The following is a 24311-nucleotide window of genomic DNA, read 5'->3' as shown; positions in this document are numbered from 1 at the left end:
GGAGGGAGAAGCTGTGACCCTGCCCTGCACGTATGAAACCAGCTGGAGTACTTATATTTTGTACTGGTACAAGCAGCCTGCCAGTGGAGAGATGGTTCTGCTTATTACACAGTATTATAGTTATTCAAATGCAAAGGAGGGTCGCTATTCTGTGAACTTTCAAAAGGCAGAAAAGTCCATCAGCCTCACCATCTCCTCTTTGCAACTGGAAGACTCAGTGAAGTACTTCTGTGCTCTCGTAGAATCCCACAGTTATAGAAACGAGAGTGGCGGCTTAACAAAAACCTTAGAGCTCCATGAAGACAGCCACCTGCTCAGAGGCTTAAAGAAACCCAGGACCCACAGACAGGAAGAAGGCGGGCTGTGTGGTGGCACCGCTGAGACCCTCTAATGGAAACTTGCTTCTATAAACAGTGCTGCATATTTAGCACAGTGTATAAAGCAGCACTCCTTCCTGAGAGTCTCAGGTCTTATGTTTATATCTTGGGTTAAAATAAATCAAAAAGTGCTTTTCAAATTTTTCCCTTAAAAGGACCTAGAACTTTAACTGAAGATCACATGTAGCCACTAAACATAGAACCAGGACTCAAAACCAGATCTGTTTCTTAAATCTTCCTACTGTGGTACCCTCTCTGACTCAAACAAAACTAGGCTCTACATACGTGTGTGTGCTGCCCCTCCCTAGTAGTTCAGGCAACACCCCACGTTCGGCGCCAATTGTCCCGACCTGCAGGACTATCAACGGAGGTCGACGACCTGGAGGAGAGAATTGAAAAATAAAAAAGAATGGGGCAAGGGACACAAAGAACGACCAGCAAGACAGGATGTCTGATCTAGCTGGCACAGTTTATTGTTTGCAGGCTCAATTTATACAAGTAGCAAGTAAGGGGTGGGTCAGGAGATAATTGGACCTTAGGTGGCACCGGCGGGGAGGTGTAGAAGGGTGATTGGGTCTTGGTTGGCGCCGACGGGAACGGAGGACCCGGAAGAGAAGCGGGGAGTTCGCCATTTTGGGGGCGGGGGAGGTGTTTCTCGCTTAACAAAGGACAGAAAAGGCACATGCTGTGAGGTAGCCTAACCACTAACTCTAACTTAGAAATGCAAATGTTGCTAGGTAAATTAACCCCTAGCTCTAACCTAGAGGTTCACTAAATGTGCTTCTTAGTAATAGGGGAAAGCTTGTTTCTAACGCGTGGATGGGTTCATTGTTGCTGACTTTACAGGAAAGATTTCTAGCTGATTTTACAGGAAAGATTTTTACTCAAAACGTTGCTGTTGTCTTAAGGCTTTTGTGACCGAATCTGCTTAAAGGCCCACAGATTTGCTCCCAACATGTGTGTGTACATATATAATTATATACATATATTTAATAAATATATATAATTTAGATTGTTTACAAGACTGTGTTTAGCCAAAATGCTTATTGCAGCAAATGTTTACCTTATTTAGTAACATTGCCACTTATCCACTAGACTTAAAATACTCTCAGCCTTTTATGTAAGTTAGAATCTGAATCTGTTCAAATCTGAAAGGTTATATTAAAACCTTGTTAAAAGTAAGCCATGGAAAAAATAGTAAATGTTCATGGAGAAATAAAGCTTGTTCTGCTCCCGCCCCCCAAAAAAGTCCAAGAGGGCTGAGTCAGAGAATGTGAAGAAGAATGAACAAGAGAGTTCCCTACATAAGGCACAGTCTGGTCAAAACTGGACAACAGCAGGGGCTAAACCAATGCCTCCTGGGATCTCAGACTTGCTTCGGATCAACACTATGTGTTGCTCTTCATTGTCTTTTACAGTAGAACTGGATATGACAATCCTGTATGTGTTCCATAATTGTATATTACGTGTGAACGACATACTTTATTTGTATAGTTACACAAAAGTATGTGGTTTACACACCATTCACTCATAATAAAGAAATAAGTTCCTATCAAATTAAGAATAAAATAAAAACATCCCCATTCTGGTAAAGGGTATATTCTATAAACTAAAGCAAATACCAAATTTAATGGTGAAATGCTGAATGCTTTCTTTCAAAGCCAAATAGCACTATTTCTATTAAACAGTGTACTGGAGGTGCTAGCCTTTATTATAAAGAAAGAGAGAGAAACGAAAGCTTTATAAATAGAAATCAGAGAATATAAATAACATTAATCACAGATACGACTGTTATAATAGACAATCCAAAGTAATCAACACGTGTATTATTAAAGCAGTTCAGCTATGTCATATTTAAAATTATACTTTATATATAAACTTTATATACAACTAGAAAATAGAGAGGAAATATATACTTTATATATAAACTTTCTATATAAACAACTAGAAAATAGAAAGGAAAATTTTAAAAATAGTATTAAAATAGCATAAGAATGCAAAATACTTAGGAATAAATGTTTGGAAAATATTTACAAGACCTCAGCACAGAAAGCTGTAAAATGTAAACAAAAGAAATTTAAGCTATAAATAATGGGACACTACATCATATTCATGAATCAGAATATGCATAATTCAGAAATGCCAAGTCTCCTACATATGGTAAATAAATTCAATGAAATCCCCATTGTTCTCAATAGTATTTGCGTGGGTACACATAATAAGCCAACTCTGGAATATATACAGAGAATATAGTCAAGAATACTCAAGACAGTCAGAAAGAAGAAGAGCAAGGAGGAGGACTTTTTCTTTCCACTATTAGGCCTCTGAAATTAAAACTGTGGTATGAGCGAAAGAATAGACAGTTAGACAAAGACCATCAGCTGAAAGCATTTCAGTTACCTCTCATATCCTCTCTCCGTCTTTGTCCTCTCTGCTTTCTGCTTCAGGAGACTTCTCTGAATGGACAATACAAATATGGCTCCTTTTCTTTCTGGATTTTGTGCATTTCTGTCAATGTGGAGCCCACTGTAGAAATCCAAAAGAGGTCAGAGTACTTATGCCTGTGCCCTTCCTGAAGGATCTCTTTGAGTAGGTCATGTCACTTCTCCAAAGACTGCAGCATCTTTCAGGTTGGTTCTCTGTACATGATCATCTCCTTTACCATATCTACAATATGCCCTACTTCCCAAATACTCTCTGGACCTAGGGATAGTAAAAGCTCCATTGGCCTATGGCTAATGAGGTTGGAATGCAGATGTTTCCTGCTATCTTATAGAGGAAGAAATTGGGAAATTCAGGGAAGTGGGAGTGTTGATATTGAACTTGTCAGTGTCATCTGATCGTATGCTTATAACCACTCCTTGGGAATCCCAGAGGATACTCCCTTTAACCATGGCATCAAGAAACTTACTGTTGAGTAGGTCACTGGAATCTTTAAAATGGTGTTGGAAGCAGTTTCTGTAGGATGAAGATGATGGGGACAGGAGTGTACACAAAAGAAGGATCTTGCCATATAAGCTGCTTTTCTGACTTCTGTTGGCATAGCAGGATTTTGGGGTGGCAGTGGTGATTAATAGATGGAGACAAGGTATGTGATATTACCACAATAAACAAAGAGAAAGAGTGTTAATCAGGGTGCTTTAACCTTCAGAGATCTCTGGAGAGAGCTAATGAATCATGCAGTACCTGCAAATCAAAGTGAGGCAGCCCACTATGGTCCTGCTTTTATCTTCTGGATTCGTGGGTGGAGGGGGGGCAGTAGAATGTAACTTGAGGTGCTATAGTGTGGATTCACAGCATCCTTATTGAGTTCCCAAGCTAAGCTAGTTGAGACACTAGAATTCCTGAACTAAGAAGGCCAAGCGCATTTGAGAAACACTGCAAGGCCATAGTTTTTGCAAGGACATGGAGTTGATTATGTTGCTTCTAAGAATGTACAATTATGCCAGCACATTGGAAAATGTTTTAGCATTTTTTAAAGGTTAAACATACACACGCCACATGACCCAACAATTGCACTCGTGGGATTTTATCCAAAAGAAATATAAATGACTAAAGAAATATTTGCATTCACATACTCATAGCAACTTTCTTCATGACAGCCCAGAACTGGCAGCAACCCAAATGTCTGTCAATAAGTGAACTGAATGCTAGTCAGTAATAAGAATGAGACACATATACATGATAACATGGGTGCATTCTGAAAACATACTGAGAAAAAGAAGCCAGAAGACATGAGATCACACTGTTTCCATTTGTTTGAAACTCTAGATTAGACAAATTTAATGTATATTGACAAAGCAGAACAGTGGTTGTTTGGGTTCTGGACTTGGGGAAGATTAATGAGGGGCACAGAAGAATGTTTTGTGGTGAAATAATTGTTCTATACCTTGATTTACACAATAGTTCCATGAGACTGTAAATATTTCAAAACTCACTGAATTTCAAAACATTTAAAAAGGATTCATTTTGCTGCATGTAATTTATGCCTCAATAATATTGACTTGAGTACCAGTGGAACAATAAAAAGAGTGAGATATTGCTACACATCCACCAGAAAGTCTAAACTTTAAAAAAACAGTAATATCAAGTAATGGAAAGAGTGATTCATTGAAACCCTCACAGGTACAAGCAAGGTTGCAAACTGATAATAATTCTTAGAAGAACTTTCGGCACTAACTTTTCAGTGTGAAGATATTCATACAACAAGATTCAGTAAGGATAGACACATAGATAAATGGAAAAGAATTAAATGTCTAAAATAAACCCATACATTTACAGTCAATGAATTTTTGATAAGGGTGCCAAGACAATTCAATGGGGAATGTATAGTGTTTTGAACACATGGTGCAGGAACAACTGGAGGTCAAAAAATAAGAATGAAGCTGCGCTCTTTCTTTATAACATACTCAAAAAACTACCTCCAGCTGTGTCAAAGACAATTAGAAGATCTAAAAGTATTAAACTCTTAGGATAAACATGGCAGCAAATATATGTGTTGAATTAGTCAAAGCCTTCTTAGATATGACAACAAAAGTACAAGTGACAGAGGTAAAACAAATAAATTGGGCTTCACCAAAAGTAAAACTTCTGTGCTTCAAAGAATATATTCAGGAAAGTGAACAGACAACCAGAAAAATGGAAAAAAAGTCTTTGCAAATCGTTATGTCAAACAAGGGACTTATGTCTGGAACTCTCACAACTCAACAATAAATTCAGTTTAAAATGGGTCAAATATTTGAATAGATATTTCTCCAAAGAAGATATGCCAATGGCCAATATTCACATGAAAAGATGCTCACCACTGTAAGTTGTTGAGGAAATACTATCCAAAACACATGAAAATACTGCTTCACAGCCACAGAAGGCTCAATCAGAAAGACTAAACATAACATGTATAGTGACAATATAAAGAAATGGAAACTTCTCACACTTTTATGAGTGTATAAATGCTGCAGCCTCTTTGGAAAATGATCTGGAAGCTGCTCAAACCATTAAACATAGAGGCATCAAGTAATTCAGCAATCCTGATCCTGGTATATACCCAAGAGAATTGAAAACACTGTCTATCAATGTTCATATCCAAAAAGGGAAAGAACCCAAATGTTCTTCAACTGATGAATTACATATATGTATATATTCATAAATGGAATATTATTGAGAAATGAAAAGTTGTCAGCACAGATACATGGGGCAACATCAATGAAACCTTGAAAACATGCTAAAGGAAAAAAGCCAGTGCTGAGAGGCTGTACCCTGTGTAATTCCACTTATATGAAGTTTCCAAGATGAGAAAATCTATAGACACCACTATGTTCTAAACATTTGTTTCCCTCCAATTCATAAATTAAATCCTCAGCCCCAAAAGGAATCTTATTAAGAGGGGGAGCCCTGGGATTACTGCTTTATAAAACAGTCTCAAGAAAGGTCTTTTGCCTCTTCCACTGTGTGAGGACACAGCAGGAAGGCCCCATCTATGAAGCAGAAAACAGGCGCGCACTAGGTACCAAATCTGCCGGTGCATTGATCTTGGGCTTGCCAGCTTCCAGAACTGTGGGAAGTCAATTTCTGTTGTTTGTAAGCCACCCAGACATGCTACTTTCCTATAGCAGCTCAAAGGGACCAAGACAGAGACAAGATTAGGAGTTTCCCAGAAGGGGCTTCTTTGGGGGAAATGGCTATTGGGTACAGGTTCCTTTGGGGATTATGAAATGTTCTAAAATTGATTGTGGTGATGGGTGTACAACTCTGTGAATATGTTTAAAACCATTGAATTGTATGCTTTAAGTGGGTGAACTGTGTGTTATGTGAATTATATCTCAACAAAGCTGTTGCATAGAAACAATTGAAAAAAAACCAGAAGTAGCACAGTATTTATTGTTCTCTGGATTTGGTCTGGATTCTCAATACCATCTAAACACTGAAGTAATGAACAGTAGATACAAAGTTATAATGTTGGTCTGCCTTTCACATTATATACCTAGATGGCATCTTACCTGTCATATTTCTTTTAGCAATCCCACTATTTCTTTCATTTATTTATTTACATAAGGTTTGAATTATTATTGTTACTTTATAATAAGCACACAGTAGGTGCACACTGAATATCTATTAAGTTAATCATGGACATAAGGATTAAAGATGGCAGTATGAGAGGTGAGACAGAAGCTTCCTCCTAAAATCACATATAATTCAAAAACGTAATTAATACAATGAATCCTGAAAGAGCAATAAGAAAGAGGGCTGTGCCAGACTGCATACACCTGGAGAAAAGAATAACCCTCATGGAACAGGGTAACTACCAAAGCTGTGGCCCAGCAGGACCCAAGCCCTTCCCCTGCTGCAGCTCACTGGCAGGAGGAAGACAGAGTGGGAGGGAGTGGAGCCTAGGACTGCTGAACACCTAGCTATGGATATCTACTCTGGGAGTACAAACCTACATTACATGATACTCTTGTGATCAGGGGTGTTAGAAAGCTAAGACAGGCAGAATACCTGGAGAGACTCAGATTCCACCCACTTGTGGAAAACAGAGATCCATCTCCAACTGCTCTGGGACAAAAGAAGAGTGGGCAATCTGAGAAACTTCCTAACAGCGAGAGGGCTGCCAAAGGGACATGGACTGTACAGAGCTTACTGCTCAGGAGAATGGACAGTTAGACAAAATTGTCCAGGTGCACTCTGCATAGCAGGTTGGGAACCTTCACAATCTCCAGGAGCTCCAGCCCCCTGGCTGACTATGCAGCTCCAAGGCCCTCCTCTGTGATATGCAGCCTGCAGCACCTTCCTCCCAGACAGCCCACACCTCACTCACAAACCGGAAACCCTGTCCTGGCATTAAGCCAGCCAGAGGGAAGCCCCGCCTACAGTAGCTACAAACGCAAGACATAGAGGCTTAAAACTGTGTGCTTGGCCCACTGGTTTTATCAGTGGAGACAGGCATAGCAGCTGGAAAGCAGGAAGCAGCTCTTTCCTCCCCCCAGGCATCAACACCACTACCTCCCAACCCCTGACATTGCTCCAGGGGTGGAGCAGCTCTAGAGAGTAGAGCTTCTGGGCACCAGAGGGTGCCACATAAAAATATGAAACATCAAAGGAACCTGGTTCAGAGCAAAATTATAAATACACCAGAGAAAGATTCAAATGAAATTGGCCTAATGAATCTTCCTAAAAGAGAATTCAAAATAAAAATCATAAACATGCTCATGGAGGCACAGAAAAATATTCAAGAACTCAGAAATTAATTCCAGTCAGAGATCAAATTATTATGGAACACAGTATAAGTAATGAAACATACAATGGAAGGTTTTAAAACAGATTAGATATGGTGTAGGAGATGATAAATTAAATAGAAGTTAGAGAAGAGGAATACAAAGAAGCTGTGGCATAGAGAGAAAAGAGGATCTCTTAGAATGAAAGAATATTGAGAGAATTGTGTGACTAATCCAAATGGAACAATATTCATGTTATAGGGGTACCAGAAGAAGGAGAGAGAGAAAAAGGGATAGAAAGTGTCTTTGAGGAGGTAATTGCTGAGAACTTCCCTAATCTGGAGAAAGAGATAGCCTCTGAGGCCATGGAGGTACACAGACCTTGCAACAGAAGGGACCCAAGCAAGACAACACCAAGACATATAATAATTAAAATGGCAAAGATCAAGGATAAGGACAGACTATTAAAAGAAGCCAGAGAGAGAAATAAGATCACATACAAAGGAAAGCTCATCAGGCTACCATCAGACTTCTCAACAGAAACCTTACAGGCCAGAAGGGATTGCCATGATACATTTAATGCAATGAAGCAGAAGGGTCTCAAACCAAGAATACTTTGTCCAGCAAGATTATCATTTAAATTTGAAGGAGAGATTAAACAATTTCCAGATAAGCAAAAGCTGAGAGAATTTACCTCCCACAAACTACAGTGTATTTTGGAGGGACTGCTATAGATGGAAGTGTTCCTAAAGTTTAATAGCTGTCACCAGAGGAAATAAAACCACAGTAAAGAAAATAGAACAGTTAATTACAAAGCAAATGCAAAATTAAATCAACTACGCCAAAAGTCAAACAAGGGATAGACAAAGAGTACAGAATATGATACCTAATATATAAAAAATGGAGGAGGAAGAAAAAGAAGAAAAAAAGAACCTTTAGATTGTGTTTGTAATAGCATACTAAGTGAGCTAAGTTAGACTCTTAGATAGCAAAGAAGTTAACCTTGAACCTTTGGTAACCACAAATATAAAGCCTGCAATGGCAATAAGTACATACCTATCAATAATCACCCTAAATGTAAATGGTCTAAATGCACCAATCAAAAGACATAGATTCACTGAATGGATAAAAAAACAAGACCCATATATATGCTGTCTACAAGAGACTCACTTTAAGCCCAAAGAGAAACACAGACTAAAAGTGAAGGGATGGAAAAAGATATTTCATGCAACTAACAGGGAGAAAAAAGCAGGAGTTGCAGTACTGGTATCAGACAAAAAAAATCTTCAAAACAGAGAAAGTCACAAGAGACAAAGAATTACATTACATAATAATAAAGGGGTCAATCCAACAAGAAGATATAACCATTATAAATATCTATGCACCCAACACAGGAGCACCTACATATGTGAAACAAATACTAACAGAATTAAAAGGGGAAATAGAATGCAATGATTCATTCTAGGAGACTTCAACACACCACTCACTCCAAAGGACAGATCAACCAGACATAAAATAAGTAAGGAGACAGAGGCACTGAACAACACATCAGAACAGATGGAACTAACAGACATCTACAGAACTCTACACCCAAAAGCAGCAGAGTACACATTCTTCTCAAGTGCACATGGAACATTTTCAAGAATAGATCATATATTAGGCCACAAAAAGAGCCTCAATAAAATCAAAAAGATTGTAGGCCACAAAAAGAGCCTCAATAAAATAAAAAAGATTGAAAATGTACCAATTAGTTTCCCAGATCACAAAGGTAAGAAACTAGAAATAAATTATGCAAAGAAAATGAAAAATCCCACAAACACATGGAGGCTTCACCACATGCTCCTAAATAACCAATGGATCAATGACCAAATAAAAACAGAGATCAAGCAATATATGGAGACAAATGACAACAATAATTCAACACCACAAAATCTGTGGGACACAGCAAAGGCCGTGCTAACAGGAAAGTATATTGCAATACATGCCTACCTCAGGAAAGAAGAACACTCCCATATGAACAGTCTAAACTCACAATTAACGAAACTAGAAAAAGAAGAACAAATGAGGCCAAAGTCAGTTCAAGGAGGGACATAATGTAGATTAGAGCAGAAATAAATAAAATCAAGAAGAATAAAACAATAGAATCAAAGAATCAATGAAAGCAAGAACTGATTCTTCGAGAAAATAAGCAAAATAGATAAACCGCATTCCAGACTTATCAAGAAAAAAAGAGAGTCTACACAGTTAAACAGAATCAGAAATGAGAAAGGAAAAATCACTATAGACACCACAGAAATACAAACAATTATTAGAGAATACTATAAAAAATTATATGGTAACAAACTGGATAACCTAGAAGAAATGGACAAATTTCTAGAAAAATACAACCTTCCAAAGCTGACCCAGAAAGAAACAGTAAATCTGAATAGACCAATTACCAACAACGAAATTGAATTGGTAATCAAAATACTACCTAAGAACAAAACATCTGGAACAGATGACTTATCTGTTGAATTCTATCAAACATTTAGAATACCAATACCCATCCTCAAAGTTTTCCAAAAAGTAGAAGAGGACGGAATACTTCCAAACTCATTCTATGAGACCACCATCACTCTAATACCAAAACCAGGCAAAGACACCACAAAAAAAGGAAAATTACAGACCAATATCCCTGATGAACATAGATGCAAAAATACTCAGCAAAATATTAACAAACTGAATTCAAAAATATATCAAAAAGATCATACACCATGATCAAGTAGGATTTATTCCAGGGATGCAAGGATGGTACAATATTGGAAAATCCATCAACATCATCCACCACATAAACAAAAAGGACAAAAACCACATGATCATCTCCATAGATGCTGAAAAAGCATATGACAAAATTCAACAGCCATTCATGATGAAAACTCAACAAAATGGGTATAGAGAGCAAGTACCTCAACATAATAAAGACCGTATATGACAAACCCACAGCCAACATCATACTTAACAGCAAGAAGCTGAACACCTTTCCTTTAAGATCGGGAACAAGACAAGGATGTCGACTCTCTACACTTTCGTTCAACATAGTTCTGGAGGTCCTCACCACAGCAATTAGACAACACAAATAAAAGGCATCCACATTGGTAAGGAATAAGTTAAATGGTCACTGTTTGCAGATGACATGATATTGTTCATAAAAAAACCCTGAAGAATCCACTTCAAAACCACTAGATCTAATATCTGAATTCCGCAAAGTTGCAGGATACAAAATTAATACACAGAAATCTGTTTCATTCCTATACACTAATGATGAACTAGCAGAGGGAGATATCAGAAAAACAATTCCATTCACAATTGCCTCAAAAACAATAAAATACCTAGGAATAAACCTAACCAAGGAAGTGAAAGATGTATACTTCAAAAACTACAAGACACTCATGAGAGAAATTGAAGAAGAAAAAACCAATAAATGGAAACACATCCCATGCTTATGGATAGGAAAAATTAATATGGTTAAAATGGCCATCTTGCCTAAAGCAGTCTAAAGATTCAATGCAATTCCTATCAAAATCCAACAGCATTCTTCAATGAACTAGAGCAAATCGTTCTAAAATTCATATGGAACCACAAAAGACCCCAAATAGCCACAGCAATTGAGAAGAAAGAATAAAGCTGAGGAGATTACACTCCCCAACTTCAAGTTCTACTACAAAGCCACAGTAATCAAGACAATTTGGTACTGGCACAAGAACAGAGCAATAGACCAATGGAAGAGACTAGAGAGCCCAGATATAAACTCAACTATATATGGTCAATTAATATACAATAAAGGAGCCATGGACATACAATGGGGAAACGACAGCCTCTTCAACAGCTGGTGTTGGCAAAACTGGACAACTACATTTAAGAGAATTAAAGTGGATTTTTGTTTAACCCCATACACAAAAGTAAACTTGAATCAAAGACCTGAATGTAAGTCATGAAACCATAAAACTCTTAGAAGACAACATAGGCAAAAATCTCATGAATATAAACATGAGAAACTTCTTCCTAAACACATCTCCTCAAGTAAAGGGAAACAAAATAAAAAATGAACACATGGGACTACATCACAGTTAAAGGTTTCTGTATGGCAAAGGACACCATCAACAGAACAAAAAGGCATCCTACAGTATGGGAGAATATATTTATAAATGACATATCCAACAACATCCAAAATATATAAGAACTCACATCCCTCCACACCCAAAAAGCAAATAACCCTATTAAAAAATGGGTGGAGGATATGAAGAGACAATTCTCCAAAGAAGAAATTCAGATGGCCAACAGACACATGAAAAGATGCTCCACATCACTAATCATCAGGGAAATGCAAATTAAAACCACAATGTGATATCACCTCACACTAGTAAGGATGGCCAGCATCAAAAAGACTAAGAACAACAAATGCTGGCAAGGATGCAGAGAAAGGGGATCCCTCCTACACTGCTGGTGGGAATGCAAGCTCGTTCAACCATTGTGGAAAGCAATAAGGAGGTTCCTCTAAAAACTAAAAATAGAAATACTATTTGACCGGGAATCCCACTTCTTGGAATTTACCCAAAGAATACAGCTTCTCAGATTCAAAAAGACATATGCACCCTTACGTTAATTGCAGCACTATGTACAATAGCCAAGATATGGAAACAACCTAAGTGTTCATCAGTAAACAAATGGATAAAGAAGAGGTGGTACATATATACACAATGGAATACTATTCAGTTATAAGAAAGAAAGAAATCATACCATTTACAACAACATGGATGGAGCTGGAGGATATTATGCTCAGTAAAATTATCCAGGTGAAGAAAGATAAGTGCCAAATGATTTCCCTCATTTGTGGAGTATAACAACGAAACAAAACTGAAAGAACAAAACAGTAGCAGATGCACAGACTCCAAGAAGAGACTAGTGGTTACCAAAGGGGAGGGGTGCGAGAGGGAGGGTGGGGAGGCAGGGAGAAGGAGATTGAGGGGTATTATGTTTAGTACACATGGTGTGGGGGGGAGTCACAGAGAAAACAGTGTAGCACAGAGAAGGCAAATGGTGACTCTGTGGCATCTTACTATACTGGTGGACAGCGACTGCATTGGGGTATGGATGGGGACTTGATAATATGGGTAAATGTAGAAACCACCTTGGTTTTTCATGTGAAACCTTCATAAGAGTGTATATCAATAATACCTTAATAAAAAAATTTTTTTAATTAAGTGTGGCCACATGTCCACCATGCCAACCAGTGTGTCCCTATCCTAGATTTTGTAAATTCTTCTTTTTTTCAGAGGATGAGGAGTGAGAGTTGCTGTTTAATTGAAATTTCCCTACAGCTCTAATCTTGGCATTGATCTATATTGCTTGATACTTTTGTTCAATTTGTCTTCCAGAAAATTAGAAGAGTTTGTTCGGAATAATTCTGGAAGTCATTCCATGTAACTTCCCCCAGTAAATGTTAATTAATACATTCACCCAACCAATTATTATTAAGTGCTTAGTCTGTGCCAAATCCTATGGTAAACAATGAATGATGTGGGCTTTGGGAACTGCCTTCAGACCTGGGATGTACAAGATACTAAGGAGAATAGAAGGAATTAACTGATTGAGGGGGATTTTAGAACTATTTTTGTGAGAAAAACATGACAGAAATTGTTGTAAAATCCCCAAGTGTCTGAAAACAATTTAGTCCTTAAACTGAGAGTACTGTGCTGGCAGCTCCTCACGGAGCCCTGCTCTAGAGGGAGGCAGCACATACGAGGTATTTATCTTTAGTCCTGAAGCATAAACTTGGAAAGATTGCTGACTGACTGGGTTCCCGGTTCTGAGGAAGGGGTTCACATGCACAACCACAAGAGGGGGCTGTTACAGTTGCACACCGACGCTCCCTCCAGGTGAGGGAGAGGCGATCACTGAGTTGTGCAAAGAATTTGTTTTCATCCCCTCCGTCACCTGGGACATCACCGTCTCACACTGAGTGTGGGCACAGCTTCAGGGATGGGGTTCTAATTTTACCTTTTCACGTCAGACTGAGCACATAGCAAAATCATCTTTTAATAATATTTAAAATTTTTACTTCTCTCAGATATCATAACCAGAATTGAAAGTATATATATATTATGTAAGTATATATATTTATACATATGTACATATTCTTATGACTCTTAGAAATGAAATTACTGGGATGAAGGATACACCTACCTTATATTTTATAGATGTTGAAAAGTTGCCTTCCAAACTGGCTCTGAAAACCTACACTGCCAATAATGGTATGGGAAACCACTTTCTCTGCATCTTGGTTTACACTATTTTGAATCCTTTTTAGGTTTTAGATAACATGCAAATATTTTGTGGATATTTTCAATTGCATTTTCCTGATTACTAGTTGAAAACTTGCCTGATGTGTTGGCACTTTAACACATTGTCTTTTTCTTGTTTATTTGTACAACTATTTTACTTGTAAAAATATTTTAATAATGCGATCATTACTTTGCCTATATATATATTGCACATACTTTCTCCAAATATATTGTATCTTTTAAATTTGTTTACTCAACTCTTATCACGAATATTTTTACTTTCACATTGTCAAATTTAAGCTTCTAAGGAAGACTCTCCTGATTCCAAGCTGGTAAATCTAACTCTACATTTTCTTCTAATGAAGACATTCCCTTAGTCAGCCTAAGGGAGGGACTTGGGACTTCTTCTAGGGTTCAGATACTTGACAAGGGGAGACAGGACTTTTGATCAGAATGATAGGCTCCACAATTCTGTCTTTAACCTGTAGAAGGGATGCTGTATAAGTTGATTTTAAAATTAAAGAAGGACAGACTCATTGATTTACAGAAACTTACTTTTATTATGGACTGAATTGTGCCCACGACACACACACACACATTCATATGTTGCAGATGTTGAAGTCCTAATCCCCAGGACTTCAGAATGTCATCTTATTTGGAGACAGGATCTTTACAGGGATAATCAAGCTAAAATCATGTCATTAGGAGGGTGCTAATCCAATTGATTTCCATCCTTACACAGTGAGGAAATGTGGAGACAGGACACACATGGGGAGAGCAGCACGTGGATGTGAAGGCTGAGAGCAGAAAAATGCAGCTACAAGCCCGGGACAGGCCTGGGTCAGGGCTCCCCACAGTCCTCAGAAGGAGATACTCCTGCTGACACCTTGACTTTGAACTTCTAGTCTCCAGGACAGTGAGACAATTAATTTCTCTTTTTAAGCCACCCAGTTGCCGATACTTTGTTCCAGCAGCGTAAGCAACCTCACACTCTGTTCAAATTCTTTCCAACTGAGTGGGATCTAAAACTCTAAGACTACAGAGTGCTTCATCTCCCCATACACTTCACCAGTTTATCACTGAAAATCTATTGACAGCAGTCCCACTTACCCAGTACATCATGTCCTGCTATCAAGAAATGATCACAAGGCATGCCAAAGGCATGAAGCGTGATGTGAACAGTCAGAGGAGCATCAGAACCAGACACAGCAGGGGTACTGGAATCATCCCACCAGGGACCCAAGCAGCTCAGACTAACATGCCAAGGCTTTAATGGACAAAGTCAACACCATGCAGGAACAGGTGGAAAGTGAGCAGAGACATGTCTGACATACAGTCCTTCAGTTTCTTCTAGGTGCTTTAAGGGAAATACTGATGTATGTATTTTGGAATGTTACTACCCATGATCTTTGGGTCAATACCAAGGTCAATAATAATGTGAAGGCTGTTCATTGCATATCCCTAGTGTTCATAAACCCAGCTTCAAGACCCATTTGTAAAGGTCTCAGAAAGAACACATTTGGACCAGAATGAATGACTATTGTCTGATTCCTCAGCTTTGCAATGTTCCTTGGGATTTTTCCTTCCTGAGTTCATATTCACTCCCATGAACCACAACCTGGCTGAAGACACAGAACAAGTAACAAAGCCCTCAGGTGCTTACTCGTCCTCCATCCACAAAATCCCAATAAAGATACTAGTCTCTATGAGACCCTTAAAAATAAAACATAAATAAGTTAAACTTTTTAATAAAGGGGATTAGTGACCTACAGAGGTCAAAATGCAATAGCAGAAGGTAGAGCAGTGCCCTCCTGCTCTGACTGAATAGGAGCAAGGTAATACACTCATGAACTGCGATTTACAGGGATAATGTCTTTTGCAATAGATCCTATGTTTCACAGTGAATGACAAAGGGCTCTCATGACAATATATAACTGCCAGAGACACAGACACAAAGAGGGGCTTGCACTCACTGATAGGGCCGTTTTCACAAACTTCCACCTGTGTTCCCAAAAATGATTGGGGGCAGAGTGAGTCACATCATTGGGTGACACAAGGAGTCATATCATTGATATGGGTCTGCAGAGGCTGGTGGGCTGTCACCACAGGAAAACACAAATCCCCACACCTTGCCTAGATCAGTCTCTCATATGAAGGAAAGCCTGAAATTGTTGGGGGTGGGAATAAAGAGCTGATAGCAAATTCTGTCATCGCCAACGCCTCCCAATGGTGCAGGTTAGATCCTTTGCAGCAGAGAGAAAGTCAAGGAAAAAGCTCTTTACCTTACGGTAGGGGCAGGAAAACTTACTGATATGAACATCCTAGCACCATTAATAATTCTGCTACCAATGAAGGAGAGACAGGATATTTTCTCACCCAAGACCCACAAAAAAACATGGCATGGTTTGGCTGCCATGGGAAGAGAGGCGTGAGTGCTGAGACCATCTTAAACCCGAGATTCAGGCACAGGGGCAGGGGAGAAGCCTACCTGCCCACAAAGGGAGCCCAGCCAGCACTGAAGGATAAACAGCATCTCCTGTCGCGGGATTAGCAAGAGCCGGAGGAGAGGAGATGGTCTCTGTGCTGCAGGACCTCAGGGGCAGCTAAAAGCTGAGAGTGGAGTTAAAAGATGAGAGAGTTGCTCTCAAAGGTAGACTCTTTTTTACCACATCCACAGTATCCTCATATTAATTATAGAAATTACCATTAATTTGAGGAGCTAGATTTTTAGAATCTCATGAAGCAATAACTGTTTCAGAAAGCTGTTATACTTAAGTTCAGGGGATCTCTATTGTAAGATTCATTATCTCAGATCTTCTACTTTTTTGTATTTCTAGAGATGACGTGGCTGATCACCACTCTCGGATCACATTAGGTGGCATGAGCCCCTCTTCTTACTTGTGTTATATGATCTTCTCTCAGTCCTTTACCTTCATGGAGTATTACCTGTCAGGATGTTTATTCTATGCTTTTCTTCTCTGGGTGTAGTTTTGAGAAAGGTGCTAAAAAAGATGTTTCTCATTAATATTTTTATCTGTCAATGATGTGTCATGGATGCTGACACTGTAGGTCCAGGGGTTCTGGAAAGTTTCATCACAAGTCTGCAGAGGGAAAAGAAGTTCACCGGGTTCTCCTTAGGATTCCTATAGATACCCTAAAAAGGAAATATAAATTCTGAAAATGACCCAGGAACCTGTTTTCAGTGTCTCAGCAGTGGCGAGTGGCCCAAACAAGGACGTGGTGCAGAGTCCTCCAGTCCTGGTTGTCAGCAGAGAGAAATGGCTGCTGACAACTGCAGTGATGCAGACGGGCTCTGAACTCTCTCTGGGGCACGAAGGAGCAGGAGAGACCCTCTTCTGCCGGTGGGGATCTGTTCATGTGTGGCTGGAAAACAGGACAGAAGATTCACAATGCTGTAGAATACAATGTTTCCTATGTTTCCTCGCCTGTCACAGCGCCCAGCCAGGAGACCAGCCTTGTACTCTGTGCAGCCAGCTCACCCTTCCAGGCACCTGCAGCCGGCAGCGGGGTCCCCCACATTCTTTGTCCTGTACCAGGTTTGGGGTTAGAACAGCTTGCATTAATTGCTTGTTTCCAACTTGAAATGAATGCAGAGATCCAATTTTGTGATTATAATACTTTTGGTTACAAATCACTCAAGAAGAGTTGCAACAATTTGCATTAACTCCAGTATGTTCTAGAGGAGGAAAAGTGGTTTTTCAAGCAGATGTGTAAATTGTAAAGATAATTTGGATATATGAGGTTCTGTCATTGAAATCTACACTTCCCAAATCCTACAGCGACCAAGGGGATCTAAAACAATTCTGTATAACAGTATGGTGGCCTTTAGAGAAAAACAAGTTTGATTTAAAGAAATTATTGTAAAATCAACACATCCTTCTTTTGGACATTTTTGAAAGTATAGAAAATAAGGGGAAATTAAAGTCATTCAAAATTCCTTTACCATAGATAATCATTTACTATGAGCAATTTCAATCTAGGTGTGTCTGCATATGCCTAACTCATTAATTTAACATATAAAAAATATTTGTTATGTAATATTTATGCCCGTTCTCCTCTGCACAGTCTATCTTCAGAGTGTGGATGCTTGGTTATGAAAGATACAATTTAAGTAGCTATCAGAGGAATTCCTGCTATGCTTTTTTGCATTATACGTGTTCTATTTCCAACAAATATTGACTGACTGTCTACTATGTGCCACACACTGTTCTTGGTGCTGAAGATTCAGCAGGGTGACAAGGGAATGGCAACATTGAACTCTACTCTGCCTTTGTCCTTAGATGCATTTCTGCTTCCCAGAAAAAATGGGGAAAAAATTTAATTTTATGGCAGTGTACACCCAGGGTTCAGTGACACTACTCAAGAGCTTTGAGTCATTGCCCAAACATACCACCAATCCCTTCATATCTTACAGGTGTGTATTCACATCAGCAACAAAATGAATTTTCTCTATTTTTCCCAAATGTTCCTGCAGGAAATGAAAATAATAATTCTTTTAAACAAAGTGTCTCAATTGGAGAAGAAAGCTTACCAACTCCTTTATCAGCAAAAAAGGAGAGCTAAGATTACTGCAAAAATTTTTAATAAAAATAATTATTGGATTTTTGAATAAATAATAAAGACTCATGGTATAAAATAAAATTATATAAAGGGCATATGCTGAAAAGGAACGTTTCTTTCACCTTCATCCCCACTACCATAAGCAGCCTTGGTTAAGGCACTGTTCAAATTAAAATTTCCCTTGGGTAATTTGTCTTTTTATGGTTGAGTTGTAGAAGTTCTTTATATGTGCAGGATACTTGACCCTAAGCACATATGATTTGGAAATACTTTCTTCCATTCTGTGGTTTCTTTTTCACTTTCTTCATAGTATCTTTTGAGGCAAGAGTATTTTTAATTTTGAAGACATCTAACTTATTTTTTCTTTAAGGGCTTGTATTTTGAGGTAATACTTTAAAAACCATTGCCTAACCCAAGGTCATGAAGATTTACATCTATGTTTTCTTCTAAGAGTATTATAGTTTTAGTTTGTACATTGAGATCATTGATCCATTTCAAGAGAATTTGGTAAGTAGAGATACTTCATTCTTTTGATATGGATAACTAGACAGTTGGAGTCTCTAACAAAAAGAAGTTGAGTAGTTACATTAATATCAGATAAAGTAGACATTAAGCCAGTACAGAACAATGCTTTAAAATGATTAAGCAGATAATCTGTCAGAAGAGAGAACAATTCTATTTCTATATGCACCCAATAGTGTACCTTCAAAATATACCAAACACTAATAAGCAAAACTTAACTAGTGAACTTTATTGACTTAAGAAATTAATAATCAAATGTACAACTACAGTGGCAGGCAATGTATGAACATAGTGAAATATGTTTCAGTAGAAACATAATAGAAATGTGACCAACAAAAGTAAAATTCTGTACCCAAATTTCATCTATAGAACACATTACACACAAACATCAGAATACATACTCTTTTCAAATGCACATGGATTATTTATCCAGGTTCACTATATTCTGGTTTAAAGCAAGCCTTAATCAATTTAAAAGGCTTTAAATCATTCAGAATATAATCTCTGATCACAATTGTATTCAATGTGAATTCAATATCAAAATAAAATTAAACTTCTTTCCTATACCTTGCTAGATCTAATAGTCGCTTTTCAAATGTATTGCCACAGAAGAAACATAAGGCAAACAGAGGTCTGGGGTCAGGTAGATGTTCCAGTCTCTGAGCAGAGCAGTGTAACATCCTACTTAGAACTGTATTTCCTGTCTGGGGCAGAAACTTCAAATAGCCCAGCTACTCTACACTCAGGCATCAGAGAAGGGCTGGTGTCTGGGCTGGAGTGAGATCAGGAGAAATTTCAACCAAGAGAAGAACTTTGATCATGCTCTGCCCTGGCCTGCTGTGGACATTCATAGCTTCCTTTGCCTTCAGAACGTGTGTCCAGACATGGGACCCCAGCCTCCTCCTAGGAGTCAAGGACAGAACTGTGGAACTTCTAACTGGAACTGGTGGGGGTACTAAGAGGGAAGAGAGCTGGGGAAGTGAAACACTATGTGATTCTTTTCTTAGTTTTTTTGTAGTAAACTAATGCAGTCCTCATGACCCCTCTGAGACATTTTAGAGCCAACCCTGTCTTCTCTTTTCACAGGATCCAGCATGGCTGACAGAGTAACCCCAGCTCAAGCTACAATAACAGCTCAGGAAAGGGAAGCTATGACCCTGTCCTGCACGTATGAAACCAGCTGGAGTACTGATACTTATTACTTTTACTGGTATAAGGATTCTTCCAGTGGAGAGATGGTTTTCCTTATTTCGCAGAATTATTATCAATTAAATGCAAAGCAGGGTTCCTACTCTGAACTTTCAAAATGCAAAAAACTCCTTCAGCCTCACCATCTCCTCTTTGCAACTGGAAGACTCAACGAAGTGCTTCTGTGCTCTTAGAATCCCACAATTAGAGAAATGAGAGTGGAGGCTTAACAAAAACCTTAGAGCTCCATGAAGACAGCCCCCTGCTCAGAGGCTTAGGGAAAGCCAGGACCCACAGACAGGAAGAAGGCAGGCTGTGTGGTGTCACTGCTGAGACCCTCTAATGGAAACTTGCCTCCATAAACAATGTTCCATATTGAGCACAGTGTATAAACTAGCACTCTTCCCTGAAATTCTCAGCTCTTATGTTTATATCTTGAGTTAAAATAAATCACAAGTTCTTAAGTAGCTAGATTGGATAAAAACCATTATTTCAGGAAAATCAGAAGTTTCTTAATTCTCCTCTTGACTTGTTGAAATTCTATATGTGAAGCAGCACAAAAAATTACCATTCACTTTCTCCTCCAGTATTATGCTATTTTAACATTCTTACACAGACAATAATGCATTTTATCAATTTGTGTTTCATATATACAGAAATTTTATTAAAAGTTTTTATAGTATGTACCTAAGCATATGAGTCTTATTTGAGTCAAAGAGATAAGAAGATAATTAATGTCTTGAAAGAGTTATGGACAGAAGCTGCTTTGACTAAAACTGTGATCATTAGAGATTCAGAATAACTCATTGGCTCTTAACAAATCCAGGCAAAGAATTAGCTGAGAAAACTATCTCCCAGGAAAGGCATAGCTCTTAACATGTGGCCAAAACTATAACAGAGGAAGAATATCCCAGAGGGCTGAGCCAGAGAGTGTGACAAACAAGGGGCAGGAGAGCCCTTGGCATAAAGCACAGTGTCTCATTACAATCAGTGCTAGAGGAAGAGTTAATCAGGGCCTCCTAGGATTGCAGACTCGCTTCAGACCAGCACTGTGTGTCTCTTCATTTGTTTTTGCACCAGAACTGTTAACGACACTCCTGTATGTGGTCCCTAACCATCTATTCAGTGTGTGGAGGACACACTTTACTTGCTTCTGTTTATTTGTTCATTTGTTTTCTGCTTATTTGTGTCCTCATAGATGTTCAGACCAAGAGAAGCCATATCAAAACTTGGGGAGGACTGTGGAATAGCAGAGAGCCTGCCTCTGATCAGCAAGAGTCACTCACAGGAGATACTAAGTTGTCTCCTTGGGTGAAGGAGTATCTGTCTCCAGCCTGGGGTGAAGAGAGGAATGGATTCTACGTTACAAGTCCCAAGGCAGACTATGGAACACATGGGGACGGTTCATCAACATCCAGCTCTCCTCTCCTCCCAGCAGCCCAGGAGAGTGACTTGCCTCCTGAAGATTGACGTGTGCATATTCTGTGCCTTTGTTGCACCAGGAATTTTCCCTTCGGCTACTCATTCAGCTTTTAGTAGAAATAAGTTCTGTCATTTGTTAGGCTCCCTGCGGGATACTAAGGCTGTACCATGGGTAATGGAACAGCAATAGGGTCGCCGTGGGAAGAGTCAGGGCAATGCTTTTTTCTAAGTTTATATATAAATGCAGAGACAGACAAATGGATGGATAGATAGATAGATGACACACATGTGTAGATCAGTACCCCTTAGTCTAGCCCTGCCATCACTCCCCCAGTCACAGGGCCTGTCTTGTTCTCTCTGTCTTCAGGCTGCAGCCACACCCACGGGCCCTTCACCCCCGATGCAGCTTCAGAAAGAAACAAGCCTTATTCAGTCATGGCAGCAGAGCTCATCTTGCAGACTTTCTTCACTTGTCTTGACTTGCCGTCCTTGATAAAAGATATGAACTTAGGGCCAGATGTAGTGGAATTGGGCCATGTCGACATTCTGTTTTTAGACCTTCAGTCCCTGACCCTCTAACTCCTGCCTCCTGTCTGCTTTCCTTGCTGTTTACTCACCCCTCATGTTACTCTGTGACCTGCTAACACTCCTCTGCCCCCGACCAATGCCTCATATTTGTCACTGAATTGCTTTCCAAAATCTTCCTACACTTTATTTATTCCTTATCCATTTCCTAAGTCAGCTTCTAAATGGAGTGGTTTATACCCTAATTTACATTTTGATGTAACACTCAGATGAGCTCTCCCTGGATTGTTGGGATTTGAATAGGGAATGTTAGGAGAGATTCAAAGGAAGACACCTCAGATGGTTTATTTTCAGTTACTGTGGCATTTGGGGGGAAAGATGTTTTCTGGCAAACTTTCTTTCCCACACTTCAAAACCAGAGGGAAGGCCAATTGCCTGCATGTAGGGCAGTTTCTTTATGCAAGGGTGCAAACACCACAGTGTATGCATTTTTTAAGAGTATGCTTTTACTCACATTTGTTCAGAAGGGTAATATAAACCAGAAAGGATAAAGAGTCTACTGCTTGGCACTGCACAAAATAATTAGCAGCATCTGTTATCTAAGGTAGATGTCATTTACATAACAATCATTGCTATAAATATGTACAATGCCCAAACTTTCTTGAAGCATATCCATTTAGATAAAATACAGTAAAAGTCAAACATTGCAGATATTATTATGTTCATTCATTGATGAGAAAATCAGAGTCAGAAAAAAGTTCCTTCAAGGAATTCTTTTGAGAACTTGAATTCTGGGGAAGCACATTGGAGGTCACAGTCACTGCAGAGACATAGAGGCCCCTGGCCTACCATGTGGTAAGTCCCACCTCCACCCACAGCCTTTCAGTGGGGGCCTCTCAATACACTTTCTCATGGTCACGACTCACTGACCTGGAGCCTGCAGGCAGATCATGCTTTGCCCTCACTTACACAAAATGCAGATCAGAAAATGATGGGAATTGGGCCATTCTGCTCCTGACCTTACCAGGTAACTGAGCCAGACCCTTCTGATTCCCCAGTCTCTCCCCTGGGACAATGTACACAGCCCTGGAGCTGTGTCACTACCCTGCACTTAAAGTGGTGCCTCTCCCCTTATATTTCTTTAATTTTGTTTGTTCATTGGGGCTCTTGATTGGTATCTTTCTTAATTTCCAATTTTAATAGAAGTAATCTATCCTTTTATCTCAATATTTTCTTTACAAACAAACTCACTTGCTACCCTGGATTTTTTGGCATAGCAATTCCAATTAGAAGATCCTCTGGACAATTAAATTAGACTGCATAGCAATTGTATTTCTTAGGTTGTAGTAGTTTGCACACTTAAGACATGTATGGTTTTCTTTGTAACCTCAGCATTTTAAAAAATTCCCCCACAGATCACTGCTAGCAGCCTAAGATATTAAGACTGTGCTCATATAGGCCTGGGAGGGTAGGACCTTATATATATATGAAATTTCTTTGAAATCTTATAACCTATCTCTAAAATTCAAATGTTATATTCTACTTTATAATATCATCCTTTCTTTCAATATATAATAAAATGCTTCATATTGTTGAACCAGAAATGGGTGCCACATTTATCCTGGTATGTCCTGTGATAGAATATGGTATGGGACAAGCATCATCATTTATTTTTCCTGCCTATGATTAAAAATGCTGTGATATAAATAGTAAGAACAGGAGGGACTCCATCTTAAGGCCATGATTACATTTGAAAAACCAGAGAGTTAGGAAGTAAGATTCCTAACATTTTATGGTAATTGCCAACAACTGACCCTATCTTGAGGCAAAGCAAGCAGTCCTAAATGATACATTCCCATTGCTTGAGAGAAACCATTATCTTGGAGACAAACATTGTCAACAAATTCCTTGTGATAAATTTATTTTGCAGAATATCTAGAGGACTAACTGTGGAATGTGACACAATGTCTTTCTCCAGAGATACACATCATGAGACTACATGCGAAGCCTACACTCCCTTGGCCCTTTACCCCATCCTTGAAATCCTTAAAAAACACGCATCCTAAACCTTTAAGCGAGCCTCCTCTCTGAGGCTGCCCATACTCCCTCTTCTCTGAGTGTGTATTTTGCCTCAAGTAAAGCCTTCTTCTGCTCAAATTACTGTT

At 38.9% G+C, this 24311-nt stretch overlaps 1 long non-coding RNA gene and 1 gene segment (V, D, J or C); one reads left to right on the top strand and one right to left on the bottom strand.

The window, feature by feature from the left end:
• Nucleotides 1-1320, bottom strand: part of LOC108393916 (uncharacterized) — a 54135-nt gene extending 52815 nt beyond the window's left edge. For 9 of the 10 annotated variants that reach the window (XR_005061121.2, XR_005061120.2, XR_005061119.2 and 6 more), the window contains exon 1: nucleotides 663-1320. This is a non-coding gene — a long non-coding RNA (uncharacterized lncRNA). The remainder of the gene's footprint in view (nucleotides 1-662) is intronic. The other variant, XR_005061126.2, reaches the window with a different exon arrangement.
• LOC108407831 (T-cell receptor alpha chain constant-like) overlaps nucleotides 1-24311 on the top strand; it is a 660854-nt gene that overhangs the window by 101076 nt on the left and 535467 nt on the right.

Source organism: Manis javanica, chromosome 8, assembly GCF_040802235.1.
Source record: "Manis javanica isolate MJ-LG chromosome 8, MJ_LKY, whole genome shotgun sequence".
Classification (NCBI taxonomy): domain Eukaryota; kingdom Metazoa; phylum Chordata; class Mammalia; order Pholidota; family Manidae; genus Manis; species Manis javanica.
This window is presented reverse-complemented; position numbering and strand designations above follow the sequence as displayed.